Source organism: Parasteatoda tepidariorum, chromosome 3 (assembly GCF_982258835.1).
Source record: "Parasteatoda tepidariorum strain Cologne lab strain chromosome 3, Ptep-v5.0, whole genome shotgun sequence".
Classification (NCBI taxonomy): domain Eukaryota; kingdom Metazoa; phylum Arthropoda; class Arachnida; order Araneae; family Theridiidae; genus Parasteatoda; species Parasteatoda tepidariorum.
This window is the reverse complement of record NC_141757.1, coordinates 74,707,953-74,733,470: the sequence shown is the minus strand read 5'-3', so window position 1 is coordinate 74,733,470 and position 25,518 is coordinate 74,707,953. Positions and strand designations below refer to the sequence as shown.

General features: G+C 29.8%; 1 protein-coding gene across 4 annotated transcripts in view; it reads right to left on the bottom strand.

Annotated features, from left to right (window-relative positions):
- The window catches only part of LOC107452018 (carbonic anhydrase-related protein 10), a 476,626-nt gene that overhangs the window by 271,081 nt on the left and 180,027 nt on the right, over positions 1–25,518 (bottom strand). The window lies entirely within an intron of this gene.

Below are 25,518 nucleotides of genomic sequence, written 5' to 3'. Positions count from 1 at the left end.
AGTAAATAAATAATAAATAAATAAAAATAAATGAATAAAAAATAAAGAAATAAATTAAAAAAAATAAATAAAAAATAATAAATGAAAGATAAATACCAATTAGAAAGCAGCAGTGATATTAAGAATACCATTCATTGCTATAACAAAAAATACAAGGGTTGTATATCACAAGGTGTATCGTATGTTGTGTATGCCATGGTCAATGAAGTCACGGTTAAGCGCTTAAAGCATTTTAAAGATCAGTACGAGGAATGTGTTACAGGTTTCGTACGACTGTTTAATTAAGATAGAAAGTATTTTAAAAATAGATAGAATTAATGTATCGCAGATGGCCTATGACTGTTTACTGAGTGCGCGATAGAGCATTTAAAGCCTTATATATACGAGGAATGCATCGCAGGTAGAGTATGGCCATTTAATAAGTTCACAATAAAGCATTTAATGTAAGGAATATTTAAAGTCATGCTAACGATGAATGCTAACAATCCGTAGTAGTACGAGTTTAAAAAGAAGGAGTTGATGATTGCATCGTTTCTCAAAGGGCTGCACAAATATTAAATGCTGCATCGCTTTAATTATTTATTCATTTAATCGATATTAACAATGTATTCAATAGAGAGTATTGTGTTTGTTGGACCTTTTCTTGGAAAATTTAATTTTAACACCTGTTCTTTCAAAAACATTTACACCATACATTTCAGTAGTTTGTTCTAGAGAGAGTTCGCCATAAGCATCTGCTCTAGGACAATAACAGAGTGCTAACTTGCTGAACAGTGGATAAATATTTTCTAGTGGTAGTCATTTAATGTATAATTATTGATTTAGTAAATTTGATTTTTCGGACTTTTACTCACCACTACTTTTAAATAATTCAAACGCTTATGTCATAGGCCATTTTGTTACAGTTATGCAGAGTTAAGCATTTAAAAAAAAATGGTAAAATCGACCAAAAATCTGAAATTTTAGTTTGTAGTTCTCTACCATGTTTTAAAATACTTTGTAAATCAGTTGGCATCGCTGCAATAAATGCTCCTATTAAGCTATCTTATACCATCGAAAAATTCTCTTTGATCTGGTACGGATCATCCATTTTCACCAAGACTTAACAAACACTTTAAATGCTCTGACGTGAATTAGTTGAACTCAATCCACGATGAACTCATCATACCTTCTCATTTGAACATCAAAGGTTGCGTTGCTATCTCTAAACTATATTTCTGACGCTATAACGTGAGTCCTATTTTCAGTTGAGCAACCTTTATAAATGCATTTTTAAGAAGTGCCCCCTTTGTGGTAAGGTTTCTTTTACATCAATGTGAAAAAACTCAGAATCAAGAACTATTTTCAATTATAAATTTGAAAGCCGGTCAAAATTCCTTCTAACAAAGCTTCCCACTTTTTAACACTCACTTCTTTTTAATTTTATCTTTAATGCACATGACATAACCGAAAAAGCTTCCTTTGGAAATAATAGGAATCTATGGCTACATAGAAAAAATAACGTTTTAAAGCATATTTATGATAAATAAGGACAAAATAATAAAAAGAATGGTAAGTTCTTAAAGCCACATAATCTGAAAGTAGATGATGGGGAAGGAAAGAAATATTCAGGGGAATTTAACAAACACTCCAGGGTGATTGTTTAACTCGTTTCGCTATTTACGATACAGTTCTACTTTCAATCGAGCTTGAGTTGGAAATCTGAAACGCAAACATATAAATAAGGGACTGGAATAGCTTCAGAAGATATTCAGATTACACAAGCTCGCTTCTTTTGTTTCGGAAAAATAAAACATCCGGAATAATATTATCCGGAAAACGCCTATGTGCATTGATCTCTATTCATCCATTGTGGTGTAGCTCGATGAAGCCGAGATGTATAATAAATCTCTTAACCTACTTTTGTCCAACAAAAAGCCAATGAAATAAAATTTGAAAGAGAGTACGTACGAAAAAGAATGATAAAAAAAAAAGGATATTGGTTCCGATAAATTTATTGGTGGATTATTGAGTCTAATCTTCCACGTTTGCATGTAAGAAACAAAACCGCTGAGGAGAAAACTCGGAAAAGTTGGGAGGATACTCTTTTTAAATCGGGAAAAAAAGAAATAGTAATAATAATAAAAATATTTCTTTCTTTATTTCTGGATAAGGTCGAGAAAATCCAATGGTGAACAAGTTGCATCTGAAGGAAGATCATTATTTTTGGAGTTCTCTTCGGAACATGTCTTCGAATGAAATCGTTCCATGGATGGCGAAACTGTTGAGAAAGTTTCAATGATCCTTCCTTTTTTGGATATGGTCTTCGGTGAAGGAATACTCTTACTTATTCTTACAAGACTTCTTGGGAATTCAATGCGGCTGATACCAAATATTGAAATTCGTTGTTTACTCAAGAATATGCTAGTTAAAGTTAATAAAAATACTTTAAATACCCCTTCTAAGTCATCCAGATTGCGAGAGATAAGAAAAACAAGATTTTATCCTAACATCCACGGACATTTTTTAATATTTGCTTAAAAATCTTATAAAAAATAAGAGCCAAATAAATAATATAAATATCAAATAAATTTTAAAAGTATAGAATTTAATCAAAGCTTAAGCGTTCTACGTTCTTAAGTTTTTTTTTAAATATTTTATATTAAACATAGTTACCAAATTTTAAATTTTAAACTCGTCAATTTCCTTTTCAGCACTTAAATTTAAAAAAAAAAATTTATTTTGACAAAAAACCCCAGTTGAAACTTTAAATTTTGGTAGCTGCACTCAAGTACCTAAACTAAGGATAATACTAGCTCCGGCAAAAAGAGGTTAAGAAACAACAGTGATTTATTTATAAGCCCATATAATAAACAAACGATAACAAACAACGAAAAGGATGGTGCATGTATAATGACATTCATTAAAACTAAGGTTTTTGCAGTCTGGAGCAATTTAAAAAATATCTTCTTTAGAAAAACTTAATATTACATGGTTGGTATGATGGTTTATCATTGTATGTCTTCCATGCAATGAAATACAATCCGTACAACGCCTAGGCATGTTGAGTATCAAATTAGAAGATTAGAAGATTACTACACTTGTAGAAGATTACAACACTCAGCAAGCAATGCTCTCTGAAATCCCGGTACACATGTAGGAAGTAGTTGACGGGCTTCCAGGTTAGTGACTAAGCATATCGAGCACATGCTTTATTGGATTCAAGCCAGGTAAAAATGCTGGCAGCATACGGGAGATATTCTTAATTTGAAGATATTCATCTACGATGTTTTTTCATTAAGGATAGGTGTTGTCACCTATAGCACAAACTCTGTGTTCTTGTTACCCCTAAACAAACGTACATATAGTTCCAGAATAGTGTTCCGATGAAATTGACGTGTCATGGTTCCGATTGGAACATGCTGATCTGTTCTGGAATCCATCAGTATAGTTCCACCCCAAGTGAGCAATGCTGCACCACTGTAACGATGCTATTCAATGATGACTCATGAGAACGGTTACCTTTCTTTCTCCATGAGAAAGTCAGATATGAATCAGTATGTAAGCTAAACCTGGAGTCGTCAGAAAATATTCCTCAAGCCCACTGTGATGATGTTCCTGTCTTCTACTTCAGGCAAGACGTGAGTCTACTTCATAAGTCATCATTTTCGACTTCGATATGGAGTGTAGCAAAAATTAACATAGAGTGATTAAATAAAGAAAAAGTATAATTCTTACTGTCTCAGAGTCGCATTAGATTTGTGGTATTATTATTATTAATGGCATCTTATTTCATATTTATAAGGCAAAATGTTTTGCAAAGCTTAATTTATGTATGCAACAAGACACCTTGAAATTATATCAATTTTGGTGTTATTTAAGGACTTGAATGCGAATTATTTACGCATCCTAACCAACGTAATTTAAAATCAAGCGGTTTAAAATTTTAGAATACTGGGTTGAATATTACTGACAGATAAAAACTTGAAAGGAATATAATTTATGAATTCTTATTTTTCAAAATATTTTCAACAGATATATATAAAATCCAAGATTTCAAAATTGTTTGAAACTTGGCGTTAGTTTAAAGTAACCTAATTAGAATTTATCATTTGAAAGTAAGGATTGCGATTTATTTTGGTCAATATACGAAGAGGATTCGTAAACTACAGAGTCACAAATATTACGACCGATAATTTTAACGCAATTTATGAAGGTATGATTATGTACTTGATACGTACATTGTGAAAAAAATCCTTTACCATTTAGGTTTTGGAAATACAGTCGAACTCGCTTATAACGAGCACAAAGGGACCGTAACATTGCACTCGTTAAATCCGAGTGCTCGTAATAAACGGGTCCTTAAGGCAGGCGTGCAACCAGAAGAGGGGGGGGGGGGCTTTGGAGGACAAATGATTGAGTTTACTTAAAATTTAATTAATACTTACTTACTTTATTTACATTAATTAATTTAATTAAATACTTTTCTTGCTTACTAAATTAATTCTTACTTACTAATGACGTCACGACCATACGTCATGAACGATAAGGCACGAAATCGATACGTCACCGCCTACTCTCACGTGACTTTTCCCATGTTTTAGATTAGAGGGATAAGGGCAATTAAGTTTCAGTTCGTTGTTTTTATTTATTTCGCGCGCATTTCCTATAATTTTGAAAAAAGGATAAGACCGAAAGACTAGAAAGATGAGAAAAAAGATTGCAAGACAGAAAAATATTGCTCGCTAAAACCGGGTCTTTCTCGTTAAAAGCGACTTCTGTTCCATAGACTTAACATTGATCCAACCAAATATTCTCGTTTCCCTCGGTAAATCCGAGTTCTTGTTAAATCCGAGCTCGTTATAAACGAGTTTGACTGTATTTATTGAAAACATTAGAAATTTATTTATTCTATGGATCTATTTCTAATATATCTATAGATCTATGCTATAGGTATATTACAAATCTATAATTTAAGTTGACTGCCGTTGCAATTTTTATTATCACACGAAAAGAAAAAACACAATTTAAGAAAGTGAATATATTCGAAACACCTAAATGGTTAAAAATGAAACAAGTGAGCTACTTATCTATTCATTTTATTTGCATTCGTGCCGAGTAAATGAATTTATGGCACTCTAAAAAAGTTTAAGAGCACCTAATTTTAATAACCGTTATGAAAACATTATACGTTGCAAACATTTAATTGCCTTTATTCTTTAAAATATGGCCTAATATTCTCTTACTTAAGTCTGAGAAGTCATAAACGCTCTTTTCATCTACATTCGCACGCTCAAGAGAACGAGTGAAAATGCAACCATCAGCGTTTGCAGACCATTGCCCGGGTGGCGCTTCATATTCCATCTTCAAAAATAAACTGGAGGTAGTTAATTAACGCTTGAGCCTAAGCCTAATCGCCTCGTTTATGTTTCTATCTTTTAATGACACGACATGAAAGCGTTCAAGAAGGGAAGCAGTGCCGGCAGGGAAAATGTGGTCCCTAATAATTTTCTTGTCGTTGCATTCAGTTGTAAATTGGGTTAATCTGGCAGGGTGTTAGGAAGCTTAACCCTTTCCCCATATTTAATCTTAAAGGGCACATGAATTTTCTTCGCCTGTAGGAAGGTTGAAAAGAGTAATCTGCCTCTGTTTCAAGATTATCGTGAAAATGGCGAAATAATTTACCAGAAACTCTCTAATTACAGGAAAACGAACAAATTAAAAGATAAAACAATTTAAATAATGGTATTAATTATTTTAAAAGATGAAATATTTAATTATTGTTTATTAACAGGAAGTTTCGTTTATTTTATATTACTTTTTATAAAGATAACGGAGAACAATTTTTGAAAGTATAAGGTGAAAGTGGTTCATTTTAAACAAAAGGAGCAAATTTTCTAATTGGTAACATTAACTTACAACAATTGAAAAGCAAATGTAAAGCTAATTTTATTGACTAAACTCAATTGAAATGAATATGTTAATTTACGTAATTCAATTTAGAAGTTTGAAAAAGGATAAGAATTATTAATTCATTTCAACAGATCTGAATTGATGATTCAATTCGAAGTGATTTTTACTTAAATATGTGATTCTAATCAGAGTAAAATTAAAGATTAATATCATCCTCCATTTAAGATCAACGAGTAAATAATTAACATGGCGCTTAAAATTAATTTATAGCAATTTTAGCTAATAAATTTATAGTGGTTCAATTTTTGGTTTGAAGTTTTATTGATTTGGACAATTTGAAAAGAGATTCCAAAAAATTCACTATTGTCAATTGACTCAAAAAATAATGATAAGTGACAGGATTTATTAGTTTGAGTTTACATTTAAAATGAAATATAAGTCAATCATTAATTAAATATATAATTTAAATTATTATAATAATTATTGATTCAACTTTCAACTCTAATTTTTACTAATATGCTACAAATTCATACAGAAGATCACAATAAGTTTGAAAGGTGAATGGTGCCACAAAACATTGCCGTGGTAACAATTTAATTTTGCTACATTTTACGTTAAAATTGTTCTTAAAACAAAGCATTTTTTCAACCTAATTTCTTTTCCTTCAATGTATTTTAGTAACTAAATCATAAATCGTTTAGCAACCACATTTATTTTCATAATGCTCTTTCAAAAATTAGTTCTAAAAATATTCAAACATACCCTTCTTTTTCGTCGTGGCAAAATTAATTACCACGAATTAATTTGGCACTCAAAAAAGAAAGATAACGGGTTACGCCACAAACCCATACCAAAAACTCCATTCAGCAATAGTAAAACTGCCAGAATTCATCCTCCCAAGTATCGGGGGAACGATAAAATAAAAACGGTTTTACCCCCACAAACCGTTATGGCGCCATATTAAACTCGACACTGCAACCATTTATCATCAGAGACATCGTCCATTCAATTACCACGAGGAAGTATTAAAGAAAAAACGAAGGAATCAAATCGAAAACGAGAGGACAGGAAAGACACATTTGAAGCGTAAGAAAAAAATAATGTTACCAAAGATATAAACAGTAAAAAAAAATATCTAGGGGGAGGGCATTTGCCCGTTATCAGTCTAGGTAATTCATTCGGCATTTGAAGAAGAGAAGCCCAGAAACAGTAGCCACGGGACATTAGGCAGAATCGTATCTGTCGGTTCGTCGTTTCCAAATTACGAGGCGTTTTTCAGTACCGATATCGACTACGAGATAACAGAATGACAAATGAGTTCTTCCAGTGTACTGTTCGAATGAAGATAGGGTAAATGATTCTCATTTATGTATCTTCCACATCTGTCTATCCACCTGCCGACAAATTGTGAGGGGAAAAATGATTTGCATCAATCGCCCGACCGTGTGATACAGCCAGGCTGGGTATTTTTTAAGGATCTGAATAAATAATTGTATTCGACGATAGATGAAATGCGTTAGCTAATAAGTTAATCATTCCATTATCTGGTTAGTTTCAATTGATGTTGGAAGATTCGATAATATTTATGATTAATGAATGGCATCTTGTTAACTCCTTGAAATAATTTTGTTCGTAAATGTATTATAAATCAATTTATCTGGCTTGTTGACTACTTGGAACTGACAATTCGATTTGTTTGCTGTCTCAACTATTCGTTGTATACTTTTGTTTATGCATGAATTTGAAGTAATTTTAAAAGGATTGCCAGTTTTTCCTGTATGATTTAGATCAATATGACGAATGAGTTGTTCCAGTATACTGTGCGAATGAAGAAAGGGTAAACTATTTTCATTCTCTGATCCATAAGTCTACTCACCAACCGAAAAATAATTTGCATCAATCGCCCAACCATGTTAAAGAGTCAGACTGGGGATTTTTCCTTAATGGTCTGAATAAATAATTATATTTGATGATTGAAGAAATTTTTTGGCAAATCTATTGATTAATTTATTATCTGGTTAATTTAAATTGATTCCAGAGGATTCGATAATGTTTATAATTAATCAATGGTATCTTATCAACTCCTTAGAGCGATTTTGTTTGCAAATGTATTATAAATAAATTGATCTGACTTATTGACTCCTTGAAAAGATAATGCGATCTGTTTGATGTCTCAATGAATTATTTTTGCAATTAGGTGAACCGAGTTCGAATCCCAGCTATCGTCGCTCGATATGAATCGTCGCTCGCATCAACCTAAGTGCTGACGTAAAATATCCTCAGCGGTAGACGGATCATGGATGAAAGTCCCCTTGCTGTCAGGCTAACCATGCGAGGTTATCGTGATTTTCCTCTCCATGTAATGCAAATGCGGGTTAGTTTCATCAGGAAGTCCTCCAAAAGAGGAAATTTCTCCTAATACTTGATCCTGGAGTTCCCTTATCTTCTGGATCTGGTTCAAAATTACAAGGCTACGGAGTTGAGCATTAGTAGTCGTAAACCCAAAAAATTGATTCGACTGCTCAACTACTGTTATAGAACAAGATAAAATTCAGTTGCATTAGTTGAAGAATTTTATCAAAAATCTTTTCTTGTGTGATTTGAAAAAGTATGGTAAACGAGTTCTTCTAATGCAATGTTTGATTAAAAAAAGCGTTAATCATAATCTTTTATATATCATATGGGTGACAAATTATGGGTAAAAAACGATTTACACCAATCGCCCAATAGTGTCGTACACACCAAATGTTTTTTTCTAAGTGTCTATAGAAATAATTGCTATGAAATGCACACATTATATTCCAAATTAATCATTTTATTAGCTGGTTAGTTTCAACTGATGCAGCATCCTATACTGATTATGATTAATGTTGTCCCGTTAACAAAACGCTTTTGTACAAACTATTATAAGCCAATAGAATTTTATTTTGACTTTTTGAAATGATTATGCTCAATTTGATTAGTTAGTTGAATTGTTGAAATGCTTTTGTTTATAAATGCATCATAAGTTATTTTGAATGAATTGTTTTAAATTAAGCATTTTAATAAAAATAAACATCTCCAGTATGAATAAAAATGGAATAATTCAAGTGTTAATACTCAATTAGAGATAATTCTTTATCTTCAACAACTGTCTTCCTCAACATCTATCTACATTTAACAAGTGTTTTATAAAATGTGAGGCGAGCAATTATTTAATTAACCACCCTGTCGGTGTGATGCAGTTTGAATGGATTTTTTGAAGGTCTGAATAAATAACTGAATTTTTTGAAAATTGTAGAAATGTGTTAGCTAATGAATTAATCATATTATTATCCGGTTAGTTTTAATAGATGCCAGGAGATTTAATAATGTATATGATTTAATTAAATCTATTTTGATCGATTTTGTTCCTAAATGTATTAAATGTAAACTAATTGCATTGCACTGTTGACTCATTGAATTGTGTTCAATTAGATTTGTAAGTTGACTTAATAAATAAAAAAATTCAAAATAAAAAGTAATACTTTTAAAAACCACGTTTTAGTAGTGGAGAATAATAATTAAGAAAAGAATTGAAAAACGAAAAACGTGGGGCGCATGAAATACATAACAGTAATGTTATATTAGTGTGTGTATGTGTGCTCTTGAGAATATGTGTATGTATATCAGTAATTGTAATTGTATCTGAATGTGGATGTGGAATATGCTTTTGTATATGCATATGCATGTGGATGTATATGTGGCTGTGCATGTGTATGAGTAAGAAAATGTGTATATATATGTGTATATGTACTGTTATGTATTTCATGCGCCCCACGTTTTTCGTTTTTCAATTCTTTTCTTAATTATTATTCTCCACTACTAAAACGTGGTTTTTAAAAGTATTACTTTTTATTTTGAATTTTTTTATTTCGAATTTTTTTTATTTTAAACTATGATTTTTTTAATTTTTATTTTATATTTTTAAAAAATTATTATTTTTTAATTATTATTCTTCACTACAAAAAACGTGGTTTTTAAAAATATATATTTTTATTTAGATTATTTTTCTTAGTCAAGAGTAGTCAAGACTACTACAAGATCACTACTAAAGTAATAGAACTTTTATTTTAAATTAGGGATACAAAAATCTTTATAGAAAAACAATACCTTTACGACTTTCAATAGTTTTATGCTGATGACAACCAAAACAATCTGGAAATGAATGAGGAAAAACTGGATCCTACCACGTGATTTTTCAGCCAATAAAAATACTCCGACAACAAAAATCTTTTCACCTGACACGTAATAATTTGAAATAATGGAATCGACAACAAAAGACAATCTCGAAAATATTTTTTTTTAAATTTTAATTTTATTTTACTTTGCATGACTTTTTTCTCTTCATTTTCATGCATTGTCATCCAATTCTGAACTGTGTGCTAAATTTGAAGTTTGTAGCTAGTCGGGAAGTTAGTTTAAAATCGATTACAAAATTCCACCCGGACAGACATACACGAAGGCAAGTTTATATAAACGTGGTAAAATCATTGGATAGTTGCATTAAGTGAAAAATTAGTTCATGCAGGAATTATATATAGTTTACGATTGGCTTGTATTAATATAAGCATTTTAATGAAATAAGTACAACAAATATGGCATCGGTTTCAATGATGTCTTAAGATTATTCAAAAAACTTGTGAAAATCGGTACAACCTGAATTGCTTGATAAATTGAACTATATTTCTGGAATCATTTAACCATGTTCTTCAAATTATAATATGATTGAGTTATTAGTAATATACCTTACATACTTTTTGCTTAAACTTATTTTGCTAAGATTTTAGTAATGGTACAACATTTTATTTCTTAATTATAAATATTTCGTAGAATGTTATTAGACTTTTATAATTTCGAAATAGGGTTCGTTATCCGAATTATGATAAAAATCTAATAGGGATATAGCCAAAATATAATTGGGTCCTTAATCTTGTTTTTTAAAAGGAATAAAAGACTTAAATTAAGCAGTTTTAGGACCATATTGTACTGTTTTATAAATCATGGTAAGGAAGAGAGATGCAAAAATTAAAAATGTGAAAAATTAATTAAAATAATTTTTCCTAATTAACGAAAATGTGCTGAATAATAAAAAGAGTATTTTCTTTACTGCGGGAAGTGTTTAAAAAAAGAATTCATCGAAAAACTTAAACGAAGATTAAAGTTTTTCGGTTCCTTTTAAAGTAACATATAATTTCATTTTTATTTAAATTTTAGCATTGAACTTAGAGATAATGACTACAACCAATTCGAAATTTTCCTCCAATTCGAAAAACTCAGCTTAACTTATAAAATACGAACCAATGTAGACTATTTTTTATTTTAAAATGAGTTATATTTTTTACAAACCATTAATCTAAATATAGTGAATTTTGGCAGTCTAATAGTTTAAAAAACGTAGTAAAGGTCACTGTACACTCAAACAGTCTACTCCATGCAAACGGAGAGTGTGAAAAATGAAGCACTGAACCTCTTTTATGAATGGTTTGCACTTTTAATAGTCTGCACATTTATTTTTTCAAAAATGGACTCAAGAGTTATATTTAAGTTTTCAGTAAACATTCCTCTTTAGTTTCTGATGCCCGGTGAACACAAGAAATATCCCATTGATAATTTTTGTTGCATGTAGAGATAACGTCACCGAATTAGTACTTTGAAAACCATTTGAAGCCGAGCGCTTAAATTTTTATACACTTAGATCTTTATTCTAAATAATTTTGGTACAAGCAACATATTTTGATTTTTAAAGGTAATAATAGAATGTTAACAGAAATATATTTTTATCCAATGTAATTAAAACAGGAAATAAATAAATTGATAAAAATATTTATTTTATTGTGACATCAATAGATAAAATAAAAAAAGCACTGGATTGTCTTAAAACTTTAAGCAAAAATTACACTATTTAGAATTTAAAATAATCTTACTAGGATATTCATTCCCCCTTATTTTTAATAACACAGAATATACGTTTATCCAGTGAATCAATTAGCTTCTTATGCATTTTTGAAGCGAAATAATACCATGTATTCTCAATAGACACTTAAGCGTTCATTAGCTCTGAACTTACCATTTAATATGCTTGGCGGTTTAAAAAAACCCAAACGTTCTCAATTGAATTTAAATCTGGGTTCAGGGTAGGCCACTTTAGTACCTGAATATTCTGTTGAGAGAGCCAATTTCTTTGTTACCCGTGAAGTATGTATAGAGGCATTTTCTTGTTGAAATATATAGTTAGTTCTTCCGAAGAGGTCTTGAAAAGGGAGCATATGTAACCTCAGTAAATCTTGACAAGTTTCAGATGTTTGTCTTCAATTAAGAAAATACAGGGATGTCTGTCGATTGAATACAAATGCTCCCTCAAATCATTGGTAATTCGCCTTCTTTGCTGCCTTCTAAAGAAATTCCTTAATTCGTTTCGAAGGTCATCTCAATATGAGTTCCAACAGTCAGGACCATCTAAATTCCATTTTTCTCTAGTGTAGATTACCATTAAAGCTTTTACAGCATGTGAATTTTTCCTTATTTCACTCGTGCCGTTTATTACGCAGTTTGAGACATCATGACTTGTAGCGATTTTACTTAAAATGATACATTTGCATTCTTGAATACGTCTATTAATGATGTCCACTGATAGTGATTTTTATTTGGTGTATCGACATATTTTGCATTGATAATAATCTCCGAATTTGTCTATCAGTTAGAACACTCGTCGCTTGTGGTCACTAAGTCTACTTCTCTGTTTTTGGGCGTAATCATCTCGTTTTTTTTACCAACACTTGATAAATACCTCACTTTGATCTATTTAAAATTCTAGAAATTTGAGAAAATCTTTTTATCAGATTTTAACTAAGAAATTTTCAAAACTTTGTTTTTTCGAGAATCGACAGTGTGGATGGCGGAGCTTTTGATTAGAAATAATCTGCCTGTCTACATGCTTTAAAGAAAATACGTCACTTCATTAAGCCAATTCAGCACTTACTAAGAAATATGAAGTGCTTTTAAGCTTTAAGGAGAGCTATTTTAATTTTTTTTAAAATTATAATAGTATGTACAAAAATTAATTTCAATTAACGAGCATTTATTTCCCGTTATTACGTCACATATTTTTTTATCGTCACATATTGTATAATGTTAGCGAATTTCGCTGTATACTTAAACTTTTGAGGCTAACTGTAGTTACACTTTTAACATATCTTTCTGCAAACTTAAATAATCTAAATTCAAAGATAATTACATTTAGTTGAACTTCTAAAATCTCTGTCTTGAAGAATATAGTGATTTAAAGTCTTCACGAAGCATAAAAAATGATGATAGAAAATATCTGATTTATGTTCTAAGTACCAATTCCAAGCGATAATTTGTAGCAAATCTAAAAAAAGTGATTTGTGACACTTAGATTGCCAAGAATGATTGTAACAATATTAGTGCTATTAGTTATAATGGTACTTACCCGTTTCGGGGCCGTAAAAATACCACGCCAGTGATGCTTACTTAATTGTGGTTACAGGAACTACTATAATTGAACAGTATTCTGTTCTATATCCTTCTACTTAGTATTTAATAAACTAATATAGATACTGTGGTTATACCCACCCCTCCGCCCATTACGTTAAGAACCGTTATAATATTCGAGAATTAGTATGTGAATGTGACATATCTCCACCCTTACTATTTATTATTTTAGAAACTGAACGTAACATGTTCTTTACTAATAATTACTGCGTTAAAATATATTTAGAGGTATCAGTTTGGGAAAACTGATGTTTGTTTGGCGTAAATTGTGTTTTGTTTACATGTAAGGGCGTCGAATAAAATGGTGCTGAAAACAAAATACAATTCAAACATAAAGAAAAAAAAATAGCAATCCCGATAAAATACATTTTATATCAAATTAAAGAAAGAAAATATCATAAAAACGGAAATGCTTATTATCTAGAATTGGGAAGTAAAAAAAAAATATCGAATTCTTTTAATTAAAGGTTTCTGTGAGGGTTACCATAAATTAAAAAACATCACCCCTTCTGTCAAAAAACTTGGCAATAATCCAAGGGGCATCTAAAACTAAGTTAAAGTCTATCCATATACTGTATTAAAATGTGTCTTGATAAATTTATTAATGTAAATCATCGAAAAGGGGGGAAATAAAACTATTTGATTAGCTAGTTTAAAATAATTATAAAATAGTTATAACTACACCATAATTATTTTTGTGAATAGCAAGTTGCTCGTTCAGACTTTGAAATTTTCACTGAATAACGCCATGTTCAACAGCTAGTTATAAGTAATGCTGTAACTTCTCTACAGAATGGCACATTTATTTTTTTACAGGATGTTATATTTATTTTTCAATTTGTATGTTTTTGTGTTGTGTAGACAGTATGAAATTTTACAGATTCTATTAACAAACACTTATAAACAAGGCATTTTGCAGTATCACATAAATAAAACCTTTATTAAATGAATCGAACAAAGCGGCTGAATTATAAAACTTATTTCTAAAGAATAACAAATGGTTGTTTCAGTCAATGAAAATCTCCTCTTATTGTTACTTAACTTTAATCTTTGGTTGGACCAGATCAAGAGGAAGACTGAAGTGGAAAATGGGTAAAAAATGACGTCCCTTTGGAACAGGGATAACATTTCAAATAGTTTCGTATTGCGGCCTGGCTTAAAAACAACAAATGAAAAATATTTTAACGGCTGTGTCAATGGCGCGGGGGTGGGTTAAGGTGGACCACTCAATGAGTTATTGCTGTATTAGGTATCGCATGCACTATTAATCACTTGGTTTTCTTTCTCCGTACAATTTGTGCTCAGAGAACGTTTACTTAATTAGGGAAATTCATTATGAGAGCCTTGATTAATAGGTCGAAGGCTCGCGATCCTAAAACTACGTGGGAAAAATAACTCGCCGTCAAGCCTCGTTGGAGTGTAAAAAGAAAGGAAGGAAGGAAGTCCTCCGGCCTTAAGAATTGCCACCACAAGTTTAAGACTTTCTTGAGACTTGCATAGTCTTTCTGAAACAATGTGACCACAATGCGTTCTTAATTTTTACCACCTTGCGATAAATGACACCATGGCTACAAAGTAATTTATATTTATTTCTTTTAGAAATCAGGAATGTTTTGAGTTAATGTAATCCTGGAAATTAGAATTTTGAGAGCAAAACATCTTGTGTCAGGGGTATTGTATTCCTTTTATTCAATGATGAGTTTATTTTTAAAAATAAAACAAACATAAGAGAAAAAGTACAATTTACCTGAAGTTTAGATGAACAATGGGAAGTTCAAGCAACTTTGTTATTAATTGTAAGTAGGCCGTCGAAACATTACTTTTTTATATAATTTATGGCATCCCATTGTTTTTCATTGCACAACTTTCAATTTATTTTGACTTACGTGTATAAATAAGATCATAAATAGCAGTTTTGACTAATTTATGATTAAAAAAAATTACTGTTTTAGCATTTTTTTAAAAATTCTGTAGCCATGAAAGATCTGAAAATGTAAATAATTTCAAAAAACTTCAACTTAGCTGGTTTGGATGACTCTTATTTAATTTTATTTATTTATTTATTTTTGCTAGCCGACATAAATTTACCTAATTAACAAATTCACTTCCTATCAGATTAAATTTCTTTTACTGATACAAAATTAATTAAATTGTAATCAAACAATTGTGTTTATTATGATAATCTCATTTTTAAAAGTTCTTTACAATTATTGATATTGTCTCTATTAACACAAAGACAAACCAAGCTCACCAGCCAATGGCATTTTACGAGTTAAGTCTGGAAGGTGCGCCTTTCATTTGACTAGAGAGCACCGTATTGTTGAAAATACCTCTTAGCTAATTACCCCACGGATAGATGGCAGAACCACTCATTCGAGAGGCCACTTCTTCAATTTAGCCATAAATCTGAAGAGGAATGAATTTTTATCCATATCCCTGCATCCATGGTATTTCTCTTTGATGAATCAAAGGACTCCTGATTGCGCATATTTTACGAGAATATATAATGACATATACTCGGTATGTCTTAGCGGAATCAATGATCGAACTTCGGCCCGTCTGGACAGAAGTCTACCAATTCATGTTTTTTTCGTTTTTATTTTTTATTTTTCTTATATTATTTTTATATTCTTTGAAATATCAAAATTACTTTAAAGTGATAAATAAATTAGCATGTTTAATAAATGATTTCAGGCAGTTTTGAGAATTAAGCTTTTCCATTAAAATACAGATTTTAAGGATGGCTAAAATATAAAAAAATTCGTAATGTAAACATCATTCACTGTACTTAATACATAGCTACCTTAATTTATCAAAATAATAAATAATGCATCAACACACCACTAAAGCCAGTAATATGGTTTTCTTTCAACTATACACTTTTTCTCATTAATTTTTTTCTTTAAATTTAAATTTCCAAGATCAATTATTTAAATTATTAAAGAAAAAAAAAGAAAAAATCTTATATATAATATTTTTGCTCATTTGTATAAAAAAAAATTACATAAGTTAAGAGAAACAGTCTGAATATCTTATTAGTTTGAAGTTTTGAGTTGTCACGAAGTCCATTATAGATTATTCACATGCGAAAAATATCATATGAACAGATTATCTTGAATGCTAAATATGCAATAACATTTTAATACACAAAACCATTATTTGCAATGTGGAGGGGGATGTTAAATGTATTATACATTATTTCCAATAATTGATATAGGTTTGATATAGGATGTCTTTCCTTTATTGATGTAGGATGTATATGGCTACGTGTTACAGTTTAGATGATTTGATGTACTTTCTTCTTATGAATTTAACTAACTCGTTTCAGATTCACTTTACATTTAGACATCTGTATAAAACATTGATATATTTTTTCTCGAGTTGTAACGAAGCGTAAAAATTCTTATGTTCAGCAAAAAAAGAAGAAGGAAAAAAAAACGATACGTATAAATTGGATTATGGTTAAATGTATTGTAAACTATTTCCAGACGTGCAGAATAAAATATTTTCTCTTATTCAGTACATTTCAAAAAAATCACGGATTCTTAAAACTTTTGACTGGTTTTTATCTCCAATCGCTTTAGAACTCTATTAATAAAAATTGTTGACCTAATTTCTGTGAACTATTCACAAGAAAAGTTCTCAGCTCATTCAAACGAGCAAAAATAGCGATGAGTTTCTCAACTCCATCGTTACTTTTATAGCCTGTTCTAAAATTCAAATGATTATTTATTTACTTTTTTTTTAGTATTCTGAGAATTTCCTCTGGACTTTAATGTCTTTTGCCACCTTATTTTTATTCAGACTACTTCTGCCGCATAAACTTTACCGTCTCCCTAGTCAAAAGGCATTACAATCAAGCCTTTGACGGCCAAGAGGATACAGAAGAAAAAAATATATTCCAGAAGTATTTTTTGAAGCTCTCTTTGTGCCCTGAGTAAGAAGAAAAAAAAACGAAACAAAAGTCCTATCCAATTTCGTCGAAACCATTTACAGAATGAGAAAAGGTGAGTGTTGGGGCGTTAGGGTGGATGGTCGAAAGTGTTGATCCCCGGATTCCTTCCGTTTCGTTTCCCAAACTTACTTCCGGGCCATGGTTGACCGGACAGTTCAATCGCCCATGTGAGATCTTTGAAATACAAATAAACACCATGTGTCTCACTAGTTGTACATTTGTCGCCAATGAAAGATATAAAATGGATTAAGTGTTGACAGTATCCATTGCACTTTCTTTCATAAGCGACACGTCTTACTCTCTATTTTCTTCTATGTATTTTGTTTCTAAGAGAAATAGGATTTTTTCCCTCTTTTTTCTGAAGTCACAGCAAAATAAGCTGAGATTTTGAGTAATTCCATAACAAGGGAAGACCATTTTGGAATTTTAGTATGCCAGAGTTCAGCTTAATTAAGCAACAAAGGATATTTATATTTTTACAATATTACTTGGTAGGGAGTTGGGCCAACTTGCAAGAGGTCGAGAGTTCAATCCTCGACTGCCGAAGATTCCCCATGTAGTAAATGGTGACTGATGCACGTTAAATCTGTCGGGTCACAAATTCCTTATATTCCTATTACAAATCATACTGATTTGGAGGTTAATATCGTTCTCTGGTTCAGGTCAAAATTGCGATCCGTGATTGAATGAAAGGGTTCGTCCTATAAACGGTCTGGGACGTGTGTGTGTTTGAAGTAGTATTCTAGGCCATAGATGGCGCCACTGAAAAACAAGAAATGCACCCTTTACTTTAAATTCGTTTGGTTTCACCTAGCAGACTAGCTGGCATTGGCAAGTGGCACTAGAAACAACAACAACGACAACTTTAACCCTTTATGGGACCAATGTTAGAAGATTTAAGAAAATAAATTCATTTAGCTTCTTACCTTAAATTAATTTGATTTTACGACCATTTTTTGGATTGAAAGTAGGTGGTATATTCAAAATTTTTCATACCGTACAGAATTGACTATAAACTTGAATATCTGTGCTTATGGATAACTGATTTTATAGATTCTGTGAACATAACTACAAATAAATTTGATGAGAAATAATCAAATGAACGAACGCATTACTTGCAAGAAAAATTAGGTTTCCAGAGTCATCGCTCTTCTTGAAAAAACGCTTATTTTTGCATTTTCTTAAGTTATTAGCATATAGTAGCACAAATCATAGGCTTAGAAGAAAGTATACTTCCCACAGTCTTGAAAAGTGTTAAAAAAAATTAATGACAACCTGTCAATATTTTTCTTCATAAATTAAAAGAAACATTGGTGTTTGACTTTTACTCAAATAAAATCATGAAGTTAAAATTATTATTTTTGTTAGTTTTATTGAATTTTTCAAAATAAATATGTTTTTTAATTCTTAAAAATATAACGAAATAAAAAGTTTTATTTATTTCGTTATGATTTCTTAAAGTGATATTTCTTGTATTATATAAGGCGATAATTTAAGAAAGATACATTAAATATGTTATAACAAGGAAGTGCACACCGAACTTTTTAAGGCAAAATTTTCTTTTCGGAACATTTTTAAGTATTTAAAAAATTCTTTTACATTTTTGATTTAACGAAAACTATAACTCGGAATAAGATAAGACTCCACGTCAGCTCAGGGAAATCAACTGCGTGGAATAAATTGACAAAAAAATTAGAAAAATTCCATTTTTCACAATAAATATTATCAAAATAATTAATATTTTTTTGTTTAATATGTCTAATATTGTCTTTATTTATCAAGTCCGGGTTTCGTTAAAAATAGGTCATTATTTAGGATTTCAAAATTATGTGCCAGTGCTGTTGCACTTTTAGAGGTGTTTATGATTATATTATTTACTTAGAGTAATTTATAAACAGTTTAAATTCAGACAGTAAAAAGTCCTGTCAGTGTTCTTCTAAAAGTGCTATATGTCACAGAATTCCTGGAAAAGTTTTTTTTAAATATTAGTCAACATAATGTTAATACCTAGTAAGAGAATTTTCGAAAATAATTAATTATTCAAATAATTATTTTCTGAAAGTCAAATTTAAACTACATTGTGGTATTAAAAGTGATGATTATCTTTGACTGTAACCAGTTAAAGTTTATATAAAATAAACACGAATAGATCGGACACATATGAATTACACAAACGTCATTAACTCTTTTACGATTGTTTTTCTTTTTTAACTTCTCACCTTTACTAACTAATCACGTGGTCAGAAAATTCTGCGCTATTATCTGAATCAGTAATTTTCCAGAACGTTGATTAATAGTTCGAAAAGAGAACTTCCCTAAATACACCGCCAGTTTGAGTCTACAATTACCGATACTTTGGCAGGCGTCTGAGTTTCGCGCAGTATACTTTATTGTCATCGAGGGGTTTAATTTCAACTTGGAAAGAGAAAAGACGAAGACGAAATTTAACGCTGCCACCTTTTCGAAAGCGTGACGAAATTTTTATTTTCCTACCATTAATTGCATAGAATTTCAATCAATATCCCAAGAACACGATGCCTTTTGCCAGTAACCTATCGCAATTACACGAAGTGGCAAGGCGGACATTCGCCAAAGATGAATTCTTCGTCTGATAATTGATTAAAAATGGCACCCATTTCTCATTCGCTGGAAGTCGCCATGATAGATCCATTTCAACCGCTGCTATGCATCGGTGTGTGTGTTTTAATTCGAAATATACTTCATACACTCTTTTTCCCATTTATTTTTTTGACTTCTAATTACTTTTGCACTTTCTCTGCTGGCATCATTTCTCAAATACCCTCCTCCCCACTCCATACTCGAAAGTGACTCGTAGCAATTTTTAGAACGAGACTCTGAAAATGAAGTTAATTCTTCGATCTGAAGTGTTTTTGGAAACTAGATACAACTATTTTAATGACTTTTTAAAGGACTCGATCAGAATGGTGACAAAAACGGAGACTTTGTCTTAAGATTGAGAGGCTTGTCTCTTGGAATTAAATATCGATATTCAAAATTAATCTTTTTTTTCTCTCCCCCGTTTGGAAAGAAGTTAGCTATCGTAAAACTCAGTAATGAACTGAATCAATAAAAAAGTGCATTTTTAATCGTTTTCTCTCTACGGAAGAAAAAGAATATTATACATTTTACGTCAAAATGTTCTATTTCTTTACAATATTTCAATTTCTTAGCAATGAATAGAAGATAAATTAAATTTTTGCAAATTGTCGCTGAATTACTAACATTTGCCAAAATATAAAAAGGAGCCGAAGGGAAATGTTCAAAATTTAATTATTATCAATTTATTTGGAAAAAATAAAAGTTATAATTTAATAATGAAGTGATTCTTGAAGCTTAAGACCTTTTATAGTATAAACGTTTAATAGAAATGCTTCAAAGTTTAAACACGTAAATTTTTAATAAATCTTCAAATAATTTCAATTATAACGCGTATTATATTTCATTGTATAATATTTAATAAATTCTCAGTTAAACGTTGATATTTAACCCTTAAATCCTTTGCCCATATCTTCACAAGAGCAGACAATGTCTTTACCTGAACAGGTGTATAAATAATTTGACTAGTGTACTGGTCATTTTATTTATGCAAAATCAGTGATAGAAATTAAATCCCAGTTGAACCGCTCGGAAGTTAACATAAATAGTAACTTAAATTAAAACGTGTGGTGGTTAAACGGTTGACTTGTTTATGAGCAAATAGAGAAAAAAGTTGAAATAAAATAAAATATACGGGAGTATTAAGTGGAAAAAAATTATAGTGAAATTATCGTACTGATGGAAATGGCATTTCTGGTAAAAAAAAAAAAAAAAAAAGGAAACTTATCTGGCATTAAAAAAAAAAACCAAAATATACGGAATTTTAACCATTTATTTGGTAATTTTATCGTTCATATGAAAATGGTTTACCGAAAATTCTGGTTTTCAGAATTATCCTTATTACTACACATTTAAGTTTAGTCAAAAATACAAAAAAAAATTTTCATCCAAATAAATGGTTCTTATGCCATGCTATAAGTTTTATTACATTTATCAAATTTTATCAGATATTATAACAGTATTCCATATTCTTTTCAAACTCATTACCAAATCATCACGGTAAGAGTTGTCGATCTGGTGTTCCCATAGAGCCAGAAACAGAGAAAATTTTACCATATTCTGATAGTTTTCTCCATACTTTTTCTCAATGTAATTGCAAATTAAAAAGAGAACTTGCTTTAAGAGAAGTATAGGAAACTAAATTAAAATAACTAAATTTCTAACAAATATGTCGAAAATATAACAGCAACAAGAGGAGTCAATTTAAACATTGCTAATTTATTCTTTTATTGAAAGAAAAAAAAATGTAGAATGATAACTTAATGCCTATAGCTAATATGGCGAAAAAAATGATAGTGTTTGCAGGAGGGAAATTGCTTAGTTATGACTTACTAGTCAAATTACAGTTGAAAGAGATTACCTTACAGGACGATGTTTCTTAACTTTATTCTTCTTAACTTTATTCTTATCGTTTCTTAACTTTATTCTTTCTTAACTTAATTAATTTTTATTGCAGACAAAAACAATATGAATCAATTTGTAGATAAAATAATATTATAATAGGAAGATAATAGAATATGATGAGGAATCTGGCTATAACATATAATCGTTTATTTCTTAGAAACAATACTTTTCAGACAAAAATATTTTATAAACTTTCAAAACTCTTTTCTTCTTTTTATGACTTTCAAAAACAATTTAAAATGGCGGAAAGGAACGTCCAACTCTGATAATGGACACAAATAGTTCTCATCCTTTCACAATAATATTAAAGCAAATGCACGAAAATATTAGTTTATTTTTTGCAAGGAAAGATAAGCAATCCATACATTGGAAAAAACCTTTACTAAATATTGCCAAGGTCTTCGTCTAAAGGTTATTTTATCTTTCTTAGCTTCCGGATTTAAAACTCGTCGGCAGTGAGAATTAAAAACGACAATTATATAAAACCAAGACATTGTAGCGAGCATATAACTATTTTGAGATCGATTCAAATAATGTGAGACTGATTTCTGAGAGATTAGTTCGATACACATAGTAAAATAAATTGATTTACGCTAGCACACCAACGTTTCTGTATAAAGAAATATATTCATGCTTTTTATTTATTTAAAAAACAAGTAAATGAAATAATTAGTTTTTAAATTATAGAAAATATGTTGTTTTCGTGCGACGCCAAAGTATTGAGTTTAGGCTTATCAGTTTTAATTATTTTTATCCTTTCACCACATAGCAAAAAAAGAAGCGATCTTTTCTCATTACTTTTAATCAAACGTTTATATTCCCAACCTTTTTTTATCCTTTTCCTTTCATAAAAGTGAGAGGAGAAAAAAAACGGAATAGTGTTCATATTTCTTTCTTTACAGCTTCAATAATCAGAATAATACGAAACTTTTTCTATCTTTAAACTGCTTCTTTTCTCTCAGCGTGGAAATTTACAGCCACGTTCTCCGGCTGCATCCTAAACAAGGATCGTAGATCATTAAAAAAGAAATTTTCCAAAATCTTGGACGTGCCCGGGTTACGTTACTCCCGAAAACCACCTGCACAGAAATTCCTGGCAGAAAATTTCCAGGCAAGGATTGCATTTGGTGGGGGAGTATTTGAAGAGAGGGGATACTGGCAGGATTGAAGTGGATTGCACCACGCTTTCCACATTTTTATCCGAAAGTTTTCCCATGCCGACCATCGCATGGGAGTTAAAGAAGATTGCGGTGGGGCCCCCTGAAATTATATCCTCCACAGATGTGAAATTTTCCTTCAAGACGTCCAATCGTCTGCGGCTTTCCTGGGGCTATAGATTTCGAACCTTATTGTGGGAATGCCTTTTATTTGATAACATTTGTTTAAAAAAATGTTATCTTAAGAGTTTTTTTTTTTTTAACTTTGAGGGAAATTTTCAATGATGATGAAGTGTAATGTAGTAAAAAGTAGTAATAAGTGTGGTAATAAATACTTAACTGGCAGATCTGGTAAGAAATAACACTTTTTATAACCTTTTATACCTTTTTTATTATACCTACTACTCTTTTAAAAGGAGTTGAAATCCTTATAATATGAAAAAAAAATAAGAGTTTAAAATACTTCAGACGTTATGAATGTATTTATTACACAATATAAAAACAAATCAAGTTAATAAATATGTTTATCCAGTCGTCTAAATATTTTATGTATCATTTAAAAGAATATTATTTATTATTTTCTTAAAAAATTCTTATTATTCTTTTAAAAAGAGTTGAAATCCTTATAATATGAAAAAAAATAAGAGTTTAAAATACTTCAGACGTTATGAATGTATTTATTACTCAATATAAAAACAAATCAAGTTAATAAAAATGTTTATCCAGGGTTCTAAATATTTTATTTATCATTTAAAAGAATATTATTTATAATTTTTTTAAAAAATTCTTATTATTCTTTTAAAAAGAGTTGAAATTCTTACCATATGAAAAAGAAAATAAGGGTTTAAAATACTTCAGACACTATGAATGTATTTATTACACAATATAAAAACAAATTAAATTAATAAATATGTTTATCCAGTGGTCGAAATATTTTATTTATCATTTAAAAGAATATTATTTATAATTTTTTTAAAAAAATTCTTATTATTCTTTTAAAAAGAGTTGAAATTCTTACCATATGAAAAAGAAAATAAGGGTTTAAAATACTTCAGACGTTATGAATGTATTTATTACACAATATAAAAACAAATCAAGTTAATAAATATGTTTATCCAGTCGTCTAAATATTTTATGTATCATTTAAAAGAATATTATTTATTATTTTCTTAAAAAATTCTTATTATTCTTTTAAAAAGAGTTGAAATTCTTACCATATGAAGAAGAAAATAGGGGTTTAAAATACTTCAGACATTATGAATGTATTTATTACACAATATAAAAACAAATCAAGTTAATAAATATGTTTATCTAGCGCTCTAAATATTTTATTTATCATTTAAAAAAATATTATTTATCATTTAAAAATTTTTTTTATTTAAAAGCATTTTTAAGAACCTATTGGAAATATGAACTATTAATGTTGAGTAAACCACCGATTACAACAACGATTTTAAAATATGACTTAATCGACACTTTGTTTAAAGTATTTATTTTTGAGTTTAACCAGCAATGCATGAATGTTTTTGAGTATAAACTGGTAATTTATGAAATATTATTATTTCATTCTTTTAATTATCATGATTTATTAGTATTACTTTGTAATTTCTAACAAATATATTGTAATTTATTGCTTTTAATCATCATGATTTATTAGTACTAGTAATCTATTCCTGTAATGTTCATATTTAATTTTCTAAGAAAGGTATACAATTTTTAGAAATTGATATGTTATAATAACCCGATGTAAGGGGCTTTGCTTGGTATATAATTGTTCTTTGTACCTTTCACTGGTATTTTTTAAGGTAAAGGACAGTTATTTGCGTATATTTGCCAATTAATCCTTACGCTAATGTTTGTTTGAGGATCAAGAGCAATTTTCCGGTCTTTACGACAATGACGTTTTATCTTTTAATTGGATATTATTTAAGAAACAAAATAGACCAGTTAAAGTGAAGTTTGTGTTTCATAAAAATTAAATTGAATAAAATATTTATTTTGTTAATTTTTGAATTGTCCAGTCGGTAATTTTTTTAAATCAAGATGCAAGAATAAATAAATAAGTGAAGTAAGAAAAGTATTGCACTGTTTATTTTTCTGCAATTTTAATATTTTTAATGTTTGTCTATAAAGAGTTTGTCATCGTACATACTGATTAGGCATTACATACAATGCTTTGCTAAATTGTAAAGTAATCCTCAAAATATATACTTTACCTAAAACCACAGACATTTCCCATTTTGCTGATAATATATAATATGCCCTTCGAAATTAAAAATTCATAAAATCAGTATTTTAAGGAACAGACTAATTATAATAGATCAATTAATATTTCCGAAATTTCTAAATTTAGTTAAAAGTTTTGAAACTACTGTTATTGCTTCAATAAATTGTATCGAAATTACATTCAAGCATTATTGTGGAGAACTGAGGAACCAAGAATAAATATATATCATAAAC